The 21824-nt window shown below is 39.1% G+C and overlaps 1 protein-coding gene across 7 annotated transcripts in view; it reads right to left on the reverse strand.

Annotated features, from left to right (window-relative positions):
- The window catches only part of fhod3b (formin homology 2 domain containing 3b), a 118129-nt gene that overhangs the window by 78210 nt on the left and 18095 nt on the right, over positions 1 to 21824 (reverse strand). The gene's annotated exons all lie outside the window — the stretch shown is intronic.

Raw genomic sequence — 21824 nt, forward strand, 5'->3', positions numbered from 1 at the left:
TTCTGGCCCCTGCCTGCATCCCCCTGCATGCTGCTTTATGTTGCCAGAACTTTCTGTCTGCCAGGCCAGGAAACGTCACGCTGTTGCAAAGAAACGGATGGCCGTACAACTTTCCGTTTCACCCGCGTGCTAATTTGTCATGCCCCAAACAACTCGCTAAAACTATTTAAAAAAAAAAAACACGGGCGAGTTTGCAGACCAACCCCAGGCTTCCTTCTGTCCGGTTAACTGGTGTAATAAAACACTGCTCATAGATGAGAAAGAAAGAGAACAAATTCCTGCATTAAACTGAAGGAGGCCTTCATGGCAAGCTGTGGGACTTTGTTCAGCTCCCATGAGACCACAAATAGGATGCTTACTTTCAGGCTTTCTTTTCTTGTGTCTTTTGCATTGAGAATGAGAACACTCAATAGAAGAGTGCGTCTGGAAATGGAAAAGAAGATCTCGAGGCAGTGTGGTATCCTTGCACAATAAGCCGCTGCTGTGTTTGGTGATTGTCTGTTTGGTTAAGTAATCTGTGGTCCCAACAGGCTGCATAACAAAAAAGCAAGTGTTGATACTTGTGGGCTGTATAAATATCCTTGGATAAAGTTTAGATCCAGACACCTGAAACATCTGGCACACATACACAACAAAACAGCAAAAGTAAATTATTACTAAAGAATAAGACAAGTTAAGGGTTTATCCTTAGATTTCAACTTGTTTTTATGTGCCTTGTACCTTTTTTAGTCTATTCTGCTCTGCACCCCTTTCTCTCTCTCTCTCTCTCTCTCTCTCTCTCTCTCTCTCTCTCTCTCTCTCTCTCTCTCTCTCTCTCTCTCTCTCTCTTTCCTTAAGAATTCTCTGCTGTGGAGAACAGGAAACACAGCTGTAACACTAACTCTGAATGTGTCTTTCCGAGCAGAAGGTCTGTCTTGTCAACACTTTCCAAAGATAACACTGTGGACCTCAGTGCCAGACTTGAAGCGCTGCCGCACAACTATCTCAAACTCAGGGCTAAATTAAAAAACTGCAGTCGTAAGGAAGAAGGGATGGACATAATTGAGCTTTTAATATACTGAATATTTCTGAGGTCAGTGATCCTCATGGAGCCAATTCCAAAGGTTTAATTATGTCCTAAATCACAATGCCAGATAAGTAATCTAGGGGAGGATTGAGAAGGGAAAAAAAAAAACTAATTCTGATTCCATATCCTCATCTAAAATGGCATTTCTGCTTGTCACCGTAATGAAAGCGAGTCTGTAACTAAAGCTTTTGTAATAAGTATTAGCCGATTCAAAAGTATTAAAAGATCAAACTGATTGATGGTTATGCTGAAATCACAGCCCCAAAGACAGATCGTCTCTCTGGTTGCATTTGAAAAAAGGTAAACAGATTTCCTGGAAGCAGAGACAGAGGGAAAAACAGCATTCAGGGAAGTAATGAGAAACCTGCCATGGAAGTATGCACGGTCACACACACCGCATGACGTCTGAGCCAGAGAGCATTCCTCCTCTTCCCTCTTTCTTCTCCTGCCTCCTAAAAACCCCACCCCTTTCACCCTGTGAGGAGGAGGGCATGAAAATAGGTACAAGTTTAATAAATAAACGTGAATTCAGATCATTAGACTTTAGTGAAAGAGGGAGAGACGGTACAGTGGAGTTGTGGGAGTGCAGCTTGTCCTTTCCTTCACATGACATAAAAAATCATTCTGCCAGCTTTCCACAGTAAGGCGGACATTTACAAGCTCTCGCTTCGGTGTGCCACAAACTTAATTTTTCCTTATATCAGCCTTATATCACTGACAAATAAAGCTGCTTTCAAGGATCGCTTTCAATCCAACTGGTCTGCTAATTAGGATGAAATATGAATGGAAATCCTCTGAGTGCATTTGGTAAGCGATATTTTCTGCAGCACTTGCAAGCAGGCACCTCTGATCCAACACTAAGGTTTTTCTAATAGGAACAAAGTGCACAACTGCTCCCTAAAAGCAGATATATCAAATAACCAGCGAAGAATCAGCCATGTTGAGGCAAAGCTCTTGAAGGATGCTATAAATAGATTATTAAAAATTAAAGTCTGCATTTTCAGCTCATTTTAGAATGTGCCGCTTTTACACATGGAGCGGTTCGGCTTTCAGTATCTGGCTAAAAATAATCTAAGCTCCTTTTCATCTGGATTGATGTCGTGGTGAATGGCTTAGTCCTATGCTCCTCCTTTTGGCCTGTATCTTGCCCCATAATGGCCTGCTCTCTGGCAACGGCTCTCATTCAACATGAGCACTTCTATTGACAGAGGTTTCAACTTTGTTTCTGCTTAGACTTCAAAATCAAGAGAGAGTGAAGGATAAAGATGAACAGAAAGAAAGAAGAAAGGCACCGAGGGCCCACAGGAGATGCGATTGTGTCTTTGCCCTATCAATCAGGCAGCTGACAGGAGGTGGCCGACCCCCTTCTCGGCATAGTCGGGTAAAGGGGACTCGGTTCGAGTCAGTGTGAAGTGACAGCGCCTCTTTGCTGGTCACTGACACAATGAAGAGCACACCCAACTCCCGGGACACTGACAGAGAGAACTACACAGCAAAAGCCATTCATGAGAAGAACCCTAGCCCATGCTCTCTTAACCCTAAAAAGGCCTCAAAGCCTCTTGGGCTATGCTCCAAGACCCCTGGTGTGACAGTGAGAAAGATACTGACAAGAGGTACAGAGATACAGTCTGTGTTCTTTTGGGAAGTGTTGCACTTTTGGGGATGAACCTTAAATAAAAAAGTTTAATGAAATTCAACATTAGAACACAGATACAGTCGAGTAAACACACACCAATAACCAAAATGGTTGTAAATACTTATATTTTCATACATGTGTGTGTGTGTGTGTGTGTGTGTGTGTGTGTGTGTGTGTGTGTGTGTGTGTGTGTGTGTGTGTGTGTGTCTGTGTTTGTGTGTGTGTGTGTTTGTGTGTGTGTGTTTGTGTGCCATCACTCTTCGTATGCAGTATTTTGAGGTCACCAGGTGGCACTCTTGGGTGAGAAGGCTTAACCTCTCCTGAAACCTGCCTGTCAGAATGAAAAAATCCACCTGTGTCTTACAGAACAAAACAATCAGATCCATCAATCCTTTCGTTCACTAAATTAACCCAAGCAGTCAAGCTAAGAGCTTTCCTAGAGAAGCTAAAACCATTCCTACAGGATATAAGACCCTTCCTACATTCTTGTATTTACACTCAGTTACAGATGTGCAATAATTCTTGAGGCTTTCCAGATAAATCCTGTGCGGTGAGTCATTTTAATGTATTTATAGTACATACTCTGTGCTCTGTTACTGTATATAAAGCTACATAAAATCTAAAAAATGTTTGGCATTTGAACTTATTCAATAGCAATTCAATTCATCTTTTTTTTTTTGTATAGCACTTTTAACAATGGACATTGCAACAAAGAATCTTTTACTGAAATATACAAATTCTGGATATACATTTAAAATGATAAATTTATCCCTAATGAGTAAGCCAGAGGTGACAATGACAAAGAAAATCTCCCTAAGAAAATTAGCCTTCAAAACAAAGCTCAGAAGCAGAGGAAAGCACAGAGGCATGAGCCACCATGACATGAGCCAGGAGGGTTCAAAGGTGCTATTTTAGTTCGGATTTATTTGAGTCTTGCAGTCTTTAAACCAGCTGACACCGAGGAAAAGGTCACTCGTTCTCTCTCTCGCTCTCTCTCTCTCTCCCTCTCCCTCTCTCTCTCTCTCTCTCTCTCTCTCCTTCATTCCTACCATCTTTAAATCTCTCCCTTTTCTTGTTTACTCCTAGCTTCTTTTATCTTTCTTTGCCTTCCTGAATTATTGTCTCCCTTCATAAAATTGTGAAAAGAGGGGCACAGTAGTTATTGTGTTTGCCATGCACATTTGGGATTGGGGCTTCAATTGCTCTAGCTCATTCCTCTACTCTGTGCATGAGGAGATTGCATGTTCTCCTTGTGCTTCGGGGGTTTCCTTTGGCTACGCCAGTTTCCTCCCCCAGTCCAAAGACATTCGCTGTAGAAAATAACTGGAGCCATCAGCCACAAAACAGCGTTGAAACTTAAATGAGCATTGTAAAAAAAAAAAATCACTGCTCCACCTTCATATTGTACTTTTCATTGTGTGCTTTTCTGAGTATACAGCTGTGTACATGATCACAACTCAAAACGCCAGATGGAGTGAAGGGCTAATTTCCTGCAACACTCCTGAACAGCTAGTTGATATGAAATTGACATGTAACAGTTAATCAGATTTTCTAACCTGACCACCACTCGAATCAATCAATTAAATGATTCTAAAACTGCCTTTGTTGTTACATTTTTTACCATCCTTCTCAATGAGTAGATGACCAAGGTTCATTTCATTCCAGATTTCAGGCTGTTTGACCAATAAAATGCAAGACATTTGTTAAGATTTCAGCAGGGTTTTTTTTTCTTTGTGAAGTTACTGCTAATTTTGTAGTAAATAAATAAATGAATGAATGAATGAATGAACGAATGAATGAATGAATGAATGAATGAATGAATGAATGAATGAATGAATAGGCATTTATATTACATGGACCAGTGGGAACAGAAACATTTGTCGTGATGGGAAGCAGCCAGGGCCGGAAGATAGCATTCGAGGCCAGAGGGTTTTGCTCTCTTAGAATCTTAGGAAGATCTTGTCAGGAAACACATTGGCATATGAAAGAGGTATGGGTCAAATAATTCAGGTTAGGAGACTGGACAGAGATTTCCATCGTCCATGAAATAAATCAGACCCTCATATTCAGGCAAAAGAATCTGCTTTGATAAATGTACCAGTTTAACAATGCCATGGATACTGTATGTTTTTGTGTGTACGTGTGAGCATACGAGTGTATAACTAACATCCGGCACCGACCCCGTAACGGCTGCACTGCAGCTATGAAATAATATCCAGAACAACTCAGAGCAGACAGACACAGGTTGGCTAAAAACAGATGCAGTACAGATTCTGCCCCGACTGCTTCTCGGCTGCTTCATCCCTCCATCCCAATCAGCATCAAAGAAAAGAAGAAAGACGAGAACAGTCCGAGTTAATGGCCACCATAAAAGTCACTGACTTTGATATGTTCACCAGTCTGCTTTTTCCAACTTTGATAAAAAAGAAAAATAGAATTGATGTTCCAGATGCTATGCAAAGTATTTAAACTTTAAAATTAGCCTTAAAAAAGTAATTAAATGCTTATACAGTACAATAATGAACTCATTCATTCGGCTATGTTTTTTATGCATTGGCACAAATATTAAAGGCTCCTAACACTGGACTCGAAAACAATGGTTTCAAAACACAGACATTTTGTATTTTGTGTGGCTTTGAGCTCGAAACAATAAGAATCGGTAATTAAACTGAGTTTTACAATAACAAAAAGTGGCCCTTGTTTAGAAGACAATGATTGTTAGTCTCTTACCAATGTTTGGAAGGCACTGAAGCAGCACATGAACTGTTTTCACTGCAGCTCATTCCAATGAAATTCAGTTCAAATGGTTGTTGTTTTGTATTTATAGAAATACTCAAGATTACTATGATTGAACTGGCTTCCTTTTCAAAGGTTTTCAAATGTGCAGCTCTCCATGCTACTGATGATCCATGTCTGGATGTTCAACAGGACCTTTAAAATTTCTAACCACTCCTTTGCATATATTCTTGAAATTCGCTAGTGAAAATTTATAGTGTTCATATCTCAAATTTTTCAAAATGGTGTATATAAAACAGCTGAATTTAAGAAACGAGGCCAGATTTTGAAGATCAGACTTGAATATAAATAATAGGTTGCACAGTTTTGGTATAAACCATGCCATAAAAGGAGAGGATAGATAAAAGGCAGTAGTTTAATGTTTAAGTGGAATGAACTGAATAGCATCATGTTTTTATTAAAATAATGGTAGCTAGGTACCTATCGTTATGTTCAATATCAGTTTTCTAATTTGCATCTTTTTACTGCTAGTCCTAACATATAAACGTCAAGATGTTTTATTTTCTTGCAGAACTTGCAATATATTTGTACCTTGATAAATGATATTTAGTCCTCTAACAATGCATTTTTTTCTGATAGTAGATCACAAATAAAGTACAATTCTTGTAAGATGTAGAAAACTTGCAAATATATGTATATAAAACAAGCCTTTTTACAGAACTATTGTGCTAAGTATATACTTATCATTGATGATCAGTTTCACAAGTTACTGTACATCTCAGTTTCCTCATTTCCACAATAAAATAAATCTTCATATTGTGCTTCATTCGAAAGCTAAATCTGCATTTAGTTACTCCTGACATGTTAGACACCACAAATAAGCCAGTAAAGAAACGGCTCACTGGATCGAGTGGGCGAATATGGTGTATGGTGAAATGTCTTCCAGATACTTTACAATGACATTGTTAAAACACAGCCTGGAACCATTGCTCTATTTTAAAACTGTTTACTGTCCAAAGCACAAACTGTTTGTGTGAATGGATAAAAAGCTTTTGTCAAAAAAAAAAAAAAGAGATGTTTAAGCAAACCACAGTCACGACATGAACACCATGAGACAACACAAAGCCACAGATCTGTGAATCGATGCTGAAACACAATGAGGTTTGCTCTTGTCTGGTAGAAGGCGCTGGGAACTGTCACACAGAGTTCTTTTTACATTTCCAAGCTTTGGTGTGCATAAAAATGTTTGTGTTTGTGTGTCTGTTTTTGAAACATGAAGATGTAAATGATGATAGCTAGCACAATGCCTAATTAGCTGGCTGCGAGTCAGAGATTGGCAACTTCACTGACTCTTCCGGCTGTGGAGTGGAAAGAAGTTATAGACTCAACAGAAGGCTGACACCTTCACTGCAGCTGAGTCTGGCCAAGAAAAAGTAAAGCGATCCGTGAACAATGGCCAAGCAGATTAAGAATGTCTCCTGGATGTTGTTCTCACAGGCAAGTGGGGCCATGTATCCATTTAGTGCCACCATCCCTTTCTTCAGCCTGGCAAAGAGGAACAAAGGTTTCTCAATCTTCTCCCACTCAGGCTCCATGCTGTAACTCTTCAAATGCTCGGGTGAGTTATAAGAGGCTTGGACTCCACAGAGCCGGCCTTTATACTCATACCACATTATCTATACCCTATAACCAAGTGGGAGCTGGGAAACACTGTTTCAACTTCAATAGCATACAAATCCTTAAGGCAATGAGGTGCAAAACAAGACATTTTTGTCTGATTGCTCAGCGAGTCACCTCACATTGACTCACAATCCCTGTCACAATCTGCATATTCAAGCATGTTTATCTATTTTACATCCGAATCATCAAAATCTTTTGCAGTTTATACCTGAGGTGGAATTGTTTACTTTTTCACCTATGTACTTTATGTACATCTGAACTGATTTAAAGCTACGAGCTTCATACGTCAGAAACAAAACATCACTGTCTGAAAACGTTCCTGGTCAACCTCTAGAATGTTTAACAATTTCATGCCAACTATACTGGGGCAAATAGTTGACTCTGTGCAGCATCATAGAGACTTTAAACAAACTGCCAGGCTCTGTTGGTTTCTCTTTAAACCTTTTCACCATTATTGTGAATGTTGTCATGAGCTGTACCACAAATTGATCACTCTGACCTTACATTTTAAAATATTTACTAATCAAGACAAATCATTCATTCATTTTCTACCGCTTATCCGAACTACCTCATCACGGGGAGCCTGTGCCTATCTCAGGCGTCATTAGGCATCAAGGCAGGATACACCCTGGACGGAGTGCCAACCCATCGCAGGGCACACACACACTCTCAATCACTCACACACTCACTCACACATTACGGACAATTTCCCAGAGATGCCAATCAACCTACCATGCATGTCTTTGGACCGGGGGAGGAAACCGGAGTACCCGGAGGAAACCCCCGAGACACCGGGAGAACATGCAAACTCCACACACACAAGGCGGAGGCAGGAATCGAACCCCCAACCCTGGAGGTGTGAGGCGAACGTGCTAGCCACTAAGCCACCGTGCCCGCCAAGACAAATCAGAACATTGGTATTCAAAACTGATGAAGAGACCCTGAAGATGGATTTGGACTGTTTTGGACTGAACAGCTTTGCTACCATGGCTTAGGACAACAACTGCTATGATAACATACTTTAATTGTCATAAGCAATTTTGTACCAAAGTCTACTGTACATCTGTAAACAGTTAAGAACTTCATCAATATAAACTTCATGTTATAACTAGAATCAATATCCTAGTGGCATAATTGCACTTTTTAACTATAATAGTTATAGAAAATAGATTATTTATAATCACACTATGAGGTGTCATGTAGATGGTTTTTGAGCCTTGTTCCTCTCAAGGTTTTCTCCTCATGTCATCTCTGGAGTTTTTCTTTGCTACCACTGTCTGAATGTATACTCTGAATTTATATATTTTTGTACAGCTGCTAGGTGACAAAGCGCTATACAAATAAAATTGAGCTGAATGCATAGTTAAGGGTGAGTAGAAACACAAGCAAACTCAAAGCAACTCTTGTGCTTGACCAAGTTAAATGATATTCATTCTTATCCAACAAGTACAATCTGTCTAATCCTAAACTCCAAGACCCATTACATGTATCCTAAAAATAACAACATGGCCTTCAACACATCCTGATTTGACAAAGTAGGCAAACCTGATGGCTCATGTGTAGTTTATTATTTATACAGTGTGTCCCTCAGGACCTGAGCCTCCAGCACTGCCAGCTTCATCACTGCTTTTATGGCTCCATAAAGCTCTGCCATTGTACTAAACATCTGATAATATGAAGAATACGCCTAACTGAACCTAATTTTGTTTGCTGAAAGAGAACATCACTCATTTTCAGGTAAACAAATCTGCCTAATTTTGAAACTATCTATAGCTTTTTCTAACTGCTACAAGCCATACCTTAGGTTCATTTCTCAGCAAGATTAGCTCAAGCAGCTGCACAGAAGATGAGTGAAGGACATATGTGGGGCTAAAACACAAGCAATACATTGTTGCATCGGTTTTGCTGAGCTCTGAGCTTAGTCAGCCTGATAAAACTTCACCAATGCTTCTCTGCCAAGTTACTTCATGGCAGTAACATATCCTCACAGCCTGAGAGCCGGAGATTCCAGTTAAAGGAGATTTCAGTCGTTTCTCTGTAAAAGCTTTATAAGAACTTAATGAATGAATTCAGAAATTCACAGAAAGCTTAAATCAATACAGGATTGTGCACAGTTCTAATTGCTTTCTCATTAAGTTACATTAAGTTTTGATTGTTTTCCATAGCTAAAGCTTTTCAACAACAATGGCTCATTACATTAAGAAGGAGACAAAAGTTTTACCTCGCAAAGCTAAAAGTAGGCCTGTTTATTAAACAAAGAATCTTTGACAACGTTCACTCCAGTCAGTGGCTCGTAATCTGGGGTGCCAGCATTTTTAACTTTTAATTATTTTTTAATAATGATCAACAATCATTAAAATATTGAGTTGCCTAATTAATTAATTTTGCAAATAAATAAATCCAATTTTTTAGTTTGAGTATTTGAGCCTAAAATATTGAATGACGGTCACTTGTAAACCCACCGGCCACTTTATTAGGAATTCATGCAATTATCCAGTTAGCCAATCATGTGGCAGCAGTTCAATGTATGCAATGAATTCATGAATCCAGACTACATCCAGCTAACAGGAAAGTTGCATTTAAAAAAGCTTTTGTTTTATTGTGGGTTAAAGAAGTTGCTTGTGTGGACTGAGGGTTGTGAAACATGTTTTATGAGGCAAAATAAACCCAGCATCACAGTAGACTGAGCATATGAAATAAATGTAGAGAAAAAAGTTCAACCAGTTTGAAAACGGCCACAACCAGTAACCAGCTACACAGCAGAGTGGCTGTGTGATTCACAATCTAGGTCATCTGTTTTTCTACTTCACTTAAAAATTGGCTTGGGTTTGCATTTCATTGGACGTTACTGTGTCCTCTTGAGCAATAAGCTAAGAAGACCTGATTCTGGTTGAATCTGGGTGAAATGTACTAACAGGTTTTAAGATGGAATGAACATCTATCATTAATTCCCTCAGAGAAACTTAAAACTAAACACTGAGCATAGTGTTAAAATAACACTCAGTAAATGATTAGAGTAAAACGGTAGAATATTTTTCCAAAGTAGAGTACCATTTCTTAGCTGTTGACTCTGATTACTGTGAAATAGAAGTGTCAGTGTTTTCTCTACTAAGAACTGAAAGTGAGCATCATTATTACTGTAAAAATAACAACACTTGGGACAAAAATTTAAAAGCATTCACTAACTGAACATAAATGAAAATGTGTAAAACTGAGAATATGTCATTATGTACAACTTTTTGGTGTATAGAACTTCAAGTACTCCATTTTCCTTAAAAAAAAAAAGAAAAGAAAAGGGATTTATTTTTGGGCTGAAAAAGCAAGAGATGCCTGCTGCTAGCACATCCCCTCTCAACAGAGCCAGTGCCAAAAAGGCTCAGTGCTGAGGTGAGCGGCCTAAGTGCTGACATCAAAGTACTGAGAAGAGGTGGCGGAAGTCAGCATGGAGGCGATGGAATCTGCAGGAGGCCAATGGGGATCTGGCCCTGCTCCAGGAGAGCCACTGTGGGACGTCTGGAGGCCAGAAGGCCATACAGGCCATGAAGCCTAGACCACATGGACGTGGCTCTCTGCTTGTCTCACATGGCACACACATGCCCCTTTCTAGCACCACATCCAGCCAGTCAGCCTTGTTTTCATAACCACTCCAACCAGGAGGAGACTTTGCAGAACTACTGGTTTTCTTCTGATGTGTCGGAAGCCTTTGTGCACAACTGTTTTATACTCCCTCAGAAACAGTTACAAAGAAATGAATGTGCTTCTGTCTTTCTATTACCAAAGAAAGTATGTGAGCATAAGAGAGCGAGAGAAAGCGATAGAGAGAGTAAAAAGTGAGAAAGAGAGAGAGAGAGAGAGACAGCACTTTGTCACATTAGTCAAACTCACTGCAAACTGGAATAGAATAGCATTATCTTAGCTTTAATCCAATTATGTGAAATTCAAATTTGGATTGCAATAAACAATAAATATTACAAGTTTATTCATATCTAAGGTTTCCACTTGACTTCCATGCTAGTAAAAGGAGTCACACTTACTCATACAGAAAATAAAATCATTTCTATCTCTCTGTTTAAGAAATGTTCCTCTAATATCCTACGAACTAAATACTTAATTCAAATACAAGTAAAAGAAATATTCCCTAAATAAATGGACTGAATCACTGTTTCTGTAAATAAAAACTGTTAAAGGAGACTATTTTCCCCTCTGCTAGACACTTTGAAAATCTCTATTCCTGAGGAAACAAAAAGAAGTGATAAACAGTGTCCACTTTACAGTTGTGAAGGTTTCTACGTTAAGACCTGCCACACCTAATGGTTACTGACAAACTGACAAGGAGACCTCTTGGACTCAACAAAATGTAAATATGTATTAACATTAGATCCATTCTCCTATGTTAAATATCCTTAAGTTGAAATATTCTTTTTATGTTAAATATACATTTAGTTCTATGAATTTTTTGTGTAAATAATTTTCTTACAGCTTCCTGAGCATAATTTAAAAGGTACTGCATTATTAAAAGTACAGAAAGGTCTCAAATTTTTCATGTATTGAATGCAAAATATCATTTTAATATTCTTTACATACTTGAAGTATACTATTTTAGGCACTGCTTGGTTTTCATAAGCAAGTTTATGTCTGGTGTATCAACAAAAGCAGGCTCTTAAATGCCTTTCCATAACTCGAGCTGAGCAAATATGTAATTTCAATGTGTGCTCTGAAACTGAGCTAATCTTCAACTGGATCGTTGGATTTGTTCATGAAGGAGTGAGAAAATAAAGACCAGCACCCTGGAAAATCACAAGATGAAATTCTGCCCCTTCTGCAGGCTGCTATTATTAGAAGCTTATTAGACACTTTTCATTACCAAAAGCCTGGGAAAGAGTCAGCGAAGGCGTAATTGAAAAGACATCAGTGCCTCATTGTCCCGTCCTATAATGCTCTTCATGCTCTCCTCTTTGGATTAGGGATTATGTTTGAACTTGGAGCTCTACCTTGGTTTCCATTGTCTTTTTTTTAGGTCAGGGTTGACCAAACAGGAATGACAATTAGTGCAGAAAGATTGCAGAGTCTAACGAAGGATGTGCAGGGCCCCAAGATCAGGTTACTGCTGAGCGACCTGATAAAAATACCTCCTTGAATGAACATGTAGACAGTTTTATATATTTTTTTTTCTCTTAACACTGCAAGGAAGGCAGCAACAGGCTCAATGGGAACCAGATGGTTTGAGAGAAATGTAGCAAATGTCTGTGCATGAGCATGTGTGTCTCTGTGTGTGTTTTTTGGTGTGTGTGTGTGTGTGTGTGTGTGTGTGTGTGTGTGTGTGTGTGTGTGTGTGTGTGTGTGTGTGTATGTGAAAAAGAGAGAAACTCACAGACAATATACCACTGCTATGTGTCTGTTGGCTTTTAAAGTTTGTCAAGAGAAGGCACAAATTAGACAATGTTACAACAAGCTATGAAATCTAACAAGCAACCTCAATCAGATGTCTATCTGCTACGGTTTAACTCAAAGGCAGACAAATTGCTATGTATAAAATGTTATCAGGTATCGCCTGTACACTTTTTTAAAGCAGTGTGTCTATGTGATGTCACAGCAGAAAGTACTGTATAGTGTAAAACAGAAACTATAGGAAGATATAAAAACAGACGGTGCATGTGAGGTCTCTGGTGAACCTATTTACAGGATCGCTCCTGTCTCCTGGACAAATGTAACTCTCTGAGCTTAACAGATGGCAAAAAGAGTGAGCTCCAGATTAGTAGATAAGCAGGGTTGTGCAAGGGATGAAAATGTCAGCAATTTGGGTCAACAGACAAGAGTAGCGCATCTGCAGAAAGAATTTCTTATCATTACTGTCATCCAGCATGGGAAAGTCATCTCAGGGCTCCTGCTGGCAAAGATAGCAGAGGAGGCTTGGTAAACATCAGCCCACACTACTGTATGTGGGTCTCTGAATATATGCCATTGCTGGCATTATCTAAAAAAAAAATAAAAAAAAATCGAAATCACAAAAGCAGGAAATTCAGCAGTCAAAAGTGTAACGCAAAACGTTCTGATTTATACATTTCTCAGCTCAGTTTCTCTGTTTAACAGGCTTTTAAGTGAAATGATTCCAAAATAGAAACACGCTGTTTGGATAAAGTTTTTTTTTCTTTTTCTCCTGTTTCTCCCGTGCAGCATTGAAATCTTATCTGTGACCCAAAATGCTGCAAGCCCCTATGTGTAGGCTGTCCGGGCATGGGAAGTCAAATTGGGAGAAGATAGCATCATTTCACCACCATACCCTCTTGTGTTCAGCACTGAAGCTTGGACAGGAGTTTCTGACCCCTTTTTTCAGTTCACTCTGAACACTTTTCATTGTTTGGGTTTGGGTGTGAGTCTAAATCCATTAGAATGGGGAAGCACAGGAGAGAAAAGAGTGGGAGATGGGATTGCAGCTTCACGGCTTCACAAATATTTTTTTATCTCAAAGAAAACTGAGAGCCTGCAGGATGAAGTACAGTACATGGAGACCAAGAACATGAGAAAAAACTTAACATTTATAACTAAAACTCCCAAAATGTCTACAGTATCCATCATTGGAAAATATATTAATCAGGAGTAAACAGCATTGGTTCAGGTGGGAAATAACATCACTCTAAAAATCAGCCACTAACAAATGTTCATAAAAATCTCTCATTCACAACTCTACATTGTAAATTTTACTCAAATACTAATGACCTATTTTTGAGGGACCGGTGAATAAAAAATATTTAGATTTTGCTAGATATAAATCAATGTTCTGTTCGAGTAGAGGCATAAAGATATCATTGCAGATAGTACTCAAAAGAAAAAAGCACAAGCAAATGACATTTGGGGCTGGAATCATGATGCTCCAGGTATATGAACATTTTCAGTGGAAGATGAGCATTTATCAATGTCATTATTAATGACCTGCACAGTCAAACATATGGGCATGAGCTGCTGCTAAGATTAAAGCAATTTCCAGACTTTTGTAACAATCGTTTTGTCAGTTTCCTGTCAGATTTTCGATACACTACACAAAAAGCAGGTGAACAGTAACCCCACAACAACAGTGCTGGCAAAGACATATAGCTGTAGACCTTAAACCACAACTACAACTGCACTGTCATGTGATGTAATCTATAACTCATTCTGATGTCTTGGTGCTGAGTACACTCCTCCACGCCAGGTCTGCTACGATGACTAGCCTGAAATATTCCTCATGGCTACAAGTGTAGCTGGTAGCTAATGAGAGCCCTGGCGCTGACTCTGGAAAAGAGACATCCTGCAGGTGCTCATGCAAAACTCACTTCACTGTCCTGGCATGATAAACACAAGGCTGGATGTATAAATATCCCATTGTCCAATAAAATATAAGAAAGAAATAAGAATTATGTGCTGCAAAATGTGCTCCCATGCAGAAACTGGCTTCTGAGTCAGTCATACAATCACACAAGTGAATAAGGCATATAGAAATAAAAGAGTGGGGAAAATGCACAACAGTATATGATAATTCAGTGGAAATCACTGGAATACTGTGCTGAAAGAGTTGAAAACTGGTTTGGCGCAGGGTCTGAGCAGCTGCAATCATGCTTATTTTAAGTACAGATGTCCCAGTGACTTTTTTTTCCTCTACTGTAATATTGTTTACAGCTTGGAATGGTCCAAGGAATTATGGAGAATTTACAACTCCAAAAGTCCCACGTATACACATGCCTCTTTTGGGAAACACTGCTTCAAGTTGTCATCCACAATGCCAAAAACGACTAATTCAGCTGTGTAAGATGTTAGAGGATATATAAATCACCATTCAAACGTGTTTCTAAATCATGCCAGGTCAAGCAGAACTGGCTCAGTGCACTTTTCCCATAACAGCTCATTAAAAAGACAACATCCCTCTAAGACAAAGGCTATGTCCACATTAATCCGAATAAATCTGAAAGCGTGTTATGTTGAACGTAATATTCAGACTGTCAAGCAAAACAAAAATGCTCTGGCTGATTTTTTTATCATTATTTATTTATTTTGATGGCATTTCAAAGGCCCAGCATTGGGATCTTGGTAGTCCAACCGGTAGTCCAACACAATAAACACTGAGCTACCACTTTTCTACAATCAGAAATACTTATGACTGTCCACTTTCATATAAGTCACTAACCACTGCTTTGGAGTGCGACATGAAAAGAAAATCAATTCTGAACATAGTTACCCCAAAACAGGTGCAAATTAAATTTTCTAACGTCTGGTAAAATGCTTTTATCAGATCTGGATTAATTAGATTCCTGCACCTCTAACACATTCACTTCACCTCAGGAAGAGTTGTTAGTTAGATGATTAGTTGATTCAGGTATATTAGATCTGGGAAAAGACTAGATTGTGCACAACACTGGGCTTCTATAGGACCAGGCTTGGGAACTGGTGCTCTAAGATAAATGCTAGCCATAACCCACTTGTTAAGATACGTACTGTATACTCTACCTGCCTTCTCATGGTCAGCATCAATTACTCCAATCATAACAGTACAGTAGGTATTGGGAAGTTACACATTTCGTCTGAATTTGTAATTTGTGATCCAGAATGGAAAAAGTGAGAGAGTAAAAGAAGCTCTTGTTGCTGCTTGTACTGTTTCTACTCTGGGACTCTTCTACCTCTTCAATCAGTAGGCCTCTTTTTTATAAAGAGGGTTTAATTGGATAGAAAAATTACTGACAAGCAAAGTTAAAGATCAGTTAATTAAAAAAGTATGTCAACTTCACAGAACATTAACTGCCTTTAAATGCTCTGCATAAAATAGTGAAAAATAGCAATACTTCTGTAGTATTTATAAATCTATGTATATCTAACTTTAAGTGCATAGTGCACACTATGCCAACAAGCCAGATTCTGGAACCATATTATGGGGGAGAACCACAATGTGCTTTTAACTATTGACCACGCGGGGGTCTGAATTAAATGGAGCCAAAGGGTGGGATCATTAGGGACATTACAGAGCTTTTTCTTCATAAGCCAAACAGATGCATTTATTGTCCTGTCCGTTCCCAGAGCTCAAACCATGGCACTGATACAACATAGGAGCTAGCTGCCTCATTTCTATTCACAACTTCAAAATACAAAGTGTCTGCAGAATCTGTAGTGCACAAGTGGTTAAGAAAAATGAACGGTGTCTGGGTTTAATGGCAGCAAACTTTGCCCTTATCCAAATGAATCACAGGTCTGGCCCTGTTTTGACATAGCGAAGCCCAGCCATCATGCCCTGATTATAACAAAGCACAGTGTCAAGAGCTACTCTGGCACAGTGGACCTCAGAAAACCATTAGCTCATCCGGTAAACACTTTCACTCTCACGAGAGCCACGAAAGCTTTCTGAAAGCATTTCAATGCGCACACCGAAGATCTCGTTGACAGCCATATATTCACATGAGCGAATGTCTATCATTCTGTTGCCATAGCATACTTTGTCCTGAAGCGGCATGGAGGCCTGTGGCTCTGAAAATTAGCCATCTGATGATGATTGTTGCTTTGCCCTAGCAGTAAAGAAACCATAAGCTGTGTTGTGTACATTACTGTTGCAACCAAATCGTGCCGCTTCAGTCCGTTGAGGTTCCCCACAAGCACGCTAAATGACAGAGATTACTCACGAAAGGCTGCGTGGCTCATCAGCCATGTTTACCATGCTCTAAAATAAACAACATGTTTCTATGCCGCCCCGTCTGTGATGTTCAACACTTGGACCGTTAAACCGCAGCCTTGTGGAACTCCTGGTTATATTTGGCTATTTGGATGATCACAGGTTTTGCAATGAGAAGAATAAACAGAGCTCAAAGTGAAACCTCAGCAGTCTCACGAACATATCAATAAAATATACCTTGAAAGAAGCAGGTTTAAAGAGCTTATAAAGCATTATCACAATGAGAACAGGGAACTCACTGAATAATTCTACCACCATCAGCCTCTGTGCTGAAGTTACACTGAGGTAAAGTGGCCATAGGACAGTGGGACCGGGAGATTTCTGCTGTTGATCAAAACACAGGCGAATGGAAACTTCAGGAGATTCCTTAAACATTTAAAATCATTACCTGTTGTGGATAAATTTCTTGCAGAGCACAGATGTGTTATGTCAGCTTTGTTTCATTAGAAGGCTCTGGATGTGCAGATGGACACCAACAGGAAAATCAGGGCTGGAAATCTACATTGATTTCAAGTGTTTTTATTTATTTATTTATTTATTTATTTATTTAAAAGAACACCATACATTTTTTGGTATTTCGGTTTAAACATAAAAAAAAAAATACATTAACTAATTAAAATGCATTTGTTTAAAATAATTATAATACTTAATTTATTACTTTCATATGTATAGGCTTAATTATAATTTATAAGCTTTAATCAGACATTTGTAGCACACTGAATATGCATAGTTTAGAGTTAACACTAACAAAGGTAATGAGTCTTTAATCTCAAAACCTCTAGTCATACAAATCTAGCGAGGACACAAGGCTGAGGTTTAACATTTAAAGATGGGATGCTCATTTAGAGCCATACTGGGATCTGTGAGTCAGCGGTTAATAAATTATGTTTTAAGTGTCCTGATTTAACTGCTGTTCTGTATCAGTTTGTTTTGTCTGGTCTATTTTTAAACATAAATATACGTCTGGGGCGCACTTTCGTGCCATCAGACTATAGATGACTGAGTCTCTCTCTCTCACACACACACACACACACACACACACACACACGCACACACATACACACACACACACACACACACACACACACACACACACACACACACACACACACACACACACACACACACACACACACACTCAACAGTTAATTGCCATTCCACAGATATTACACCTGTATATAAATACCAAGGATCTTGAACAAGTATGTACACCAATCATCCATAACATTAAAACCACCTCCTGCCACCTCCATTTGAATACAAGACCTCATATAACTGCTGCTACTATATATTAAGTCTTCATTCCAGTATTTCTGCACATGTACTATAGAATATACAGTATGTACACTGGTCGACCCTGCTTTTGCGTATTGCCTTTTGTGTATTGTCTTTTGTGTATTCTCTTGTATTGTTTGTTTGTGCTACAGTAGCTCCAGACAGTTTGGCTCTCTCTCTACATGTATATCAGTGACCCAGTATATCAGGCACTCATGACCCTAGTGCTGGTTCACAGATTGTCCTTTTATGGGCCAGTTTTAGTAGATACACCAGAAAGAGCCCACAAGAACTGCTGTTTTTGAGATATCACTATTTGGCTCTTGTCAAAGTCCTACAATACCAACATATTGACATGTTTCATTGTAACCAGATAATCAATCTTATTCACTTCACCTCTCATTATTTTTTATTGTTATGACTGATTGTTGAATATAAATAGACACTTATTTATTTTATTTTTTCTATTACTTTTATTATTTCCATTTACATTATACTATTCTTATTTTACACTATTTTTCATTAGGCTATACGTTTTCTTTGATACGTTTACTTTTTTACTTTGGCTCCAGTGTCAACTTGAATTTTACCTACAAGGGATTAATTAATAAAGATCTCATCTTATCTTCAAACTGTGCAAGCTCGGCTAAATATTTTAAGCATCTGACTAAATAAAGTTGTGTTTAACTGTGCACTAAAAGGCTAAAAGTGTAAAAGGGTTCAATTTATAAACTTCTATATTAAAAAAGTCTATGTTCAAGGTTCTATGTGAAAGTCTATGGCAAATCATTTCCATTAAGAATGCATTTAATATTGTCTGACCCTTTATGGTGGGAAGGGGAAAGTTTGGTTTTGACATATCAAGAATATAAAAGTGTGCAGGCTAAATTGGACATTGCTTTTGTTGACCAGCATTCAACAAATGCTAATGCAAAGATCTACTGTAACGTGAGCAATATGTGTCTATGATTACATGATGAAAGCCACAGATCCTCCTGAAGTGGCAAGACTATGGACTCTAATAATTAACCCTCTGATGTTGATTGGTGGTTTTCGCTAGCAGTAAAGAAACGAGAAACTTGTGTACATGCCTGTTCCGCAAGATCTTACCGCTTCAGTCCCTTGTGGTTCCCCACAAGTGATTTAAATGACAGGGATTACTCACGAAAGGCTGAGCCATGTTTATCATTCCCAGAAATAAACAATATGATTATACACAGCTTTATCTGTGATCATCAACACATTGTTGGTTAAACCGGAACACTGAGGAAGTTCTAGTTAAATTTAGACAAATCAGCTGGTCTTCATGGCTGTAGTAGTGCTGTCTGAATCTCCTTTCTCTTAAAATCTCAATTAAATGTCAATGTTTCAATTATGGAGTATGTTTTAGAGATCATAGTCATGAGTACTGAAAAATAGTTTGCATCACTGTATGTCATCGGTCTCACCCTGCCCTGACCTGCTGACATTACACTTTAATGCCCTGAGTTATACAGCTGGCTGTGCATGCAAGGTTATGGCATGACTATGAATACCATAATACCTGTAAATGCATTCCTTTCATCATGCCCAACAAAAGTGTGACATGTGGAAAAAAACTGATTACACAGAGGGTCCTACAGCCACCGTATTCTCAATGGCGATACTCTACCCTAAACACACATATACAATCCCAGTAAGGAGTGTCAGGTGGGTGGGTATCCGCTTAAACATCCCCCAGCTGTCTCTTTCTACTCATCCTCACACTAAAGGACAATTTCCTTTAGTCACTTAAGGTCCACATTTTGCTCCAGACAGATCTCTAAAGACACCCAAGCATGCAGCTGGTCAGAAATAGTGGTCCTATCACTGCTACCAGGAATAATGACATGATAAGTTGACAAGACCCAGGGACAGAAGGAGGGGAAAGAGAAACTAAACGCTAACTTAAGCAGCATGTCTGTGATATTTAGCATCTATTTGTGCATTCTAGGAGTATAGATAAGTTGCTAGTAACATGATAATGCAAGAAGGGGCAAAACAATAGGCTGTGAGACAAGTAGATTTTGCAGCCAGGCGAATCGTAAGCATTTTTTGCCACAACTATCACAAAAAACAGCAAAATCCTGTTTGCTGCAATCCATATATCAAGGCAGATGAATTAGCCTTGTGATGTTAACACGTGATGTTTTCAGAATCAGGAAAACACTTAGGAAACCAAGCTAAATAAAAAAAAATCATATGTCTCCTGCTCACTGTAGTCATCTTGTGGTTTTAAATACACTAACTAGCCATGAGTAAAATCTTTTAGGTGCACTGTAAAGAGAGAACACATCGTATAGCTGAAATGCTGAGGATCAACAAGAAGAAAGAAAACATGAGGTGCTGCTTTAAAAACTTTGTGAGTGCATCGTCTTAATGTACTGTAATGTTGTTTCCTGTAAGTTTACACAAAAAAAAACAGCAGTACCTTATACAGTATGCTATTATGTTGGGTTAGCTAAAACACGGGACTGAGCCAGCTGAATGTATCCACACCTGTACAGACCCCAAAAAAGGTACGACAGTTTCAGAACAGATTCTGCCAGTCCTAATCAAAGAGAAACAGCATTAAGCTTTAGCCATCTTTCATCAGCAAATTGGCTTCCAGCAGAAGAGCAGAATAACTGAAGAGGAAACTGGGGCAGGTGCCTAAGCAGGCCTGGTTCATAGCAGTGCTCCAGTCTGATTCTCAGATCTTGCCAAGAGCTCAGGCAGCCTTCGCTACTGGACAGAAAAAAAATAGTTTTAGACTTTCCAAAAGTTTCCACAGGTGGTTTTTGCATGCAGAATCGGTAAAACGAATCAGAGGAGGAATGACTGAGAGAGATAACTCAGCTTCAATCTCCGGGCGATTTCTCTCGTCTGTACCCTTAAATAACACGTTTGCACAAGTACAAATTAAAATCTGACAGCTCGTGACTTAATGAGTTTCGCAGACTACGGGTTAGATTTTCCCCTCGACACTATGGCGAATGGAGACTCTTTGAGCCACGTGTGCTTGGCTGCTCTGCACCACGCCGCTGGGAATGTGCCACTGCCTACAAGCCGACATCTGTCTTAAACACTGGCTACAAGATCCTGTACACAGACAACAGCCGCATCCAGACTAAATAATTACAGGACTCTTCCAAGATGGAGACACTCATAACAATGTCCATCTCCATACACTGGAGTCTAATAACCAACTAAATCCAAGAATCTTTCTGTACCAAAGAAATAAATCTAGTATAAGTTACTATATTAAAAGCAGCTATCTAATCTACTACATACAAGAGTAACAGTAGATTTTATTGCATCACTGTATGCTCAAGAGAGAGCAAACAAAAATTGTTTCTTTTTTTTAGACAGCCAGTTTAAGGTATGACCCATTATGCCGCTTGGGGGGTTAAGGGTGGTTCAGGCTGCGCAGACCCTTCAGGTGGTCTGCAAATGAAATGCAGGCTGGTCTGACCTTTCAGCAGGACCGCTAACACGCCCCATATGTTCCATCAAGGCTGTGTAGGAACAGTGGGGGGTTGACCAGGAGATTTATGAGATATAACTACATAGGCCAAATGGCCAGGCCTAACACAATCAACGCTGAAGCAGTGACGTAATCGAAAAACATGTTTAGAAACTACTGTAACCTGGACACAAGCAAAACAGATACTTGGGTTGCACATGACTCCTGTCATGTTTCTGGTAGGATCATCAATAGTAACCAGATGGAAGGAGCTAAACAG

This window comes from Tachysurus fulvidraco, chromosome 3 (genome assembly GCF_022655615.1).
Source record: "Tachysurus fulvidraco isolate hzauxx_2018 chromosome 3, HZAU_PFXX_2.0, whole genome shotgun sequence".
NCBI lineage: Eukaryota > Metazoa > Chordata > Actinopteri > Siluriformes > Bagridae > Tachysurus > Tachysurus fulvidraco.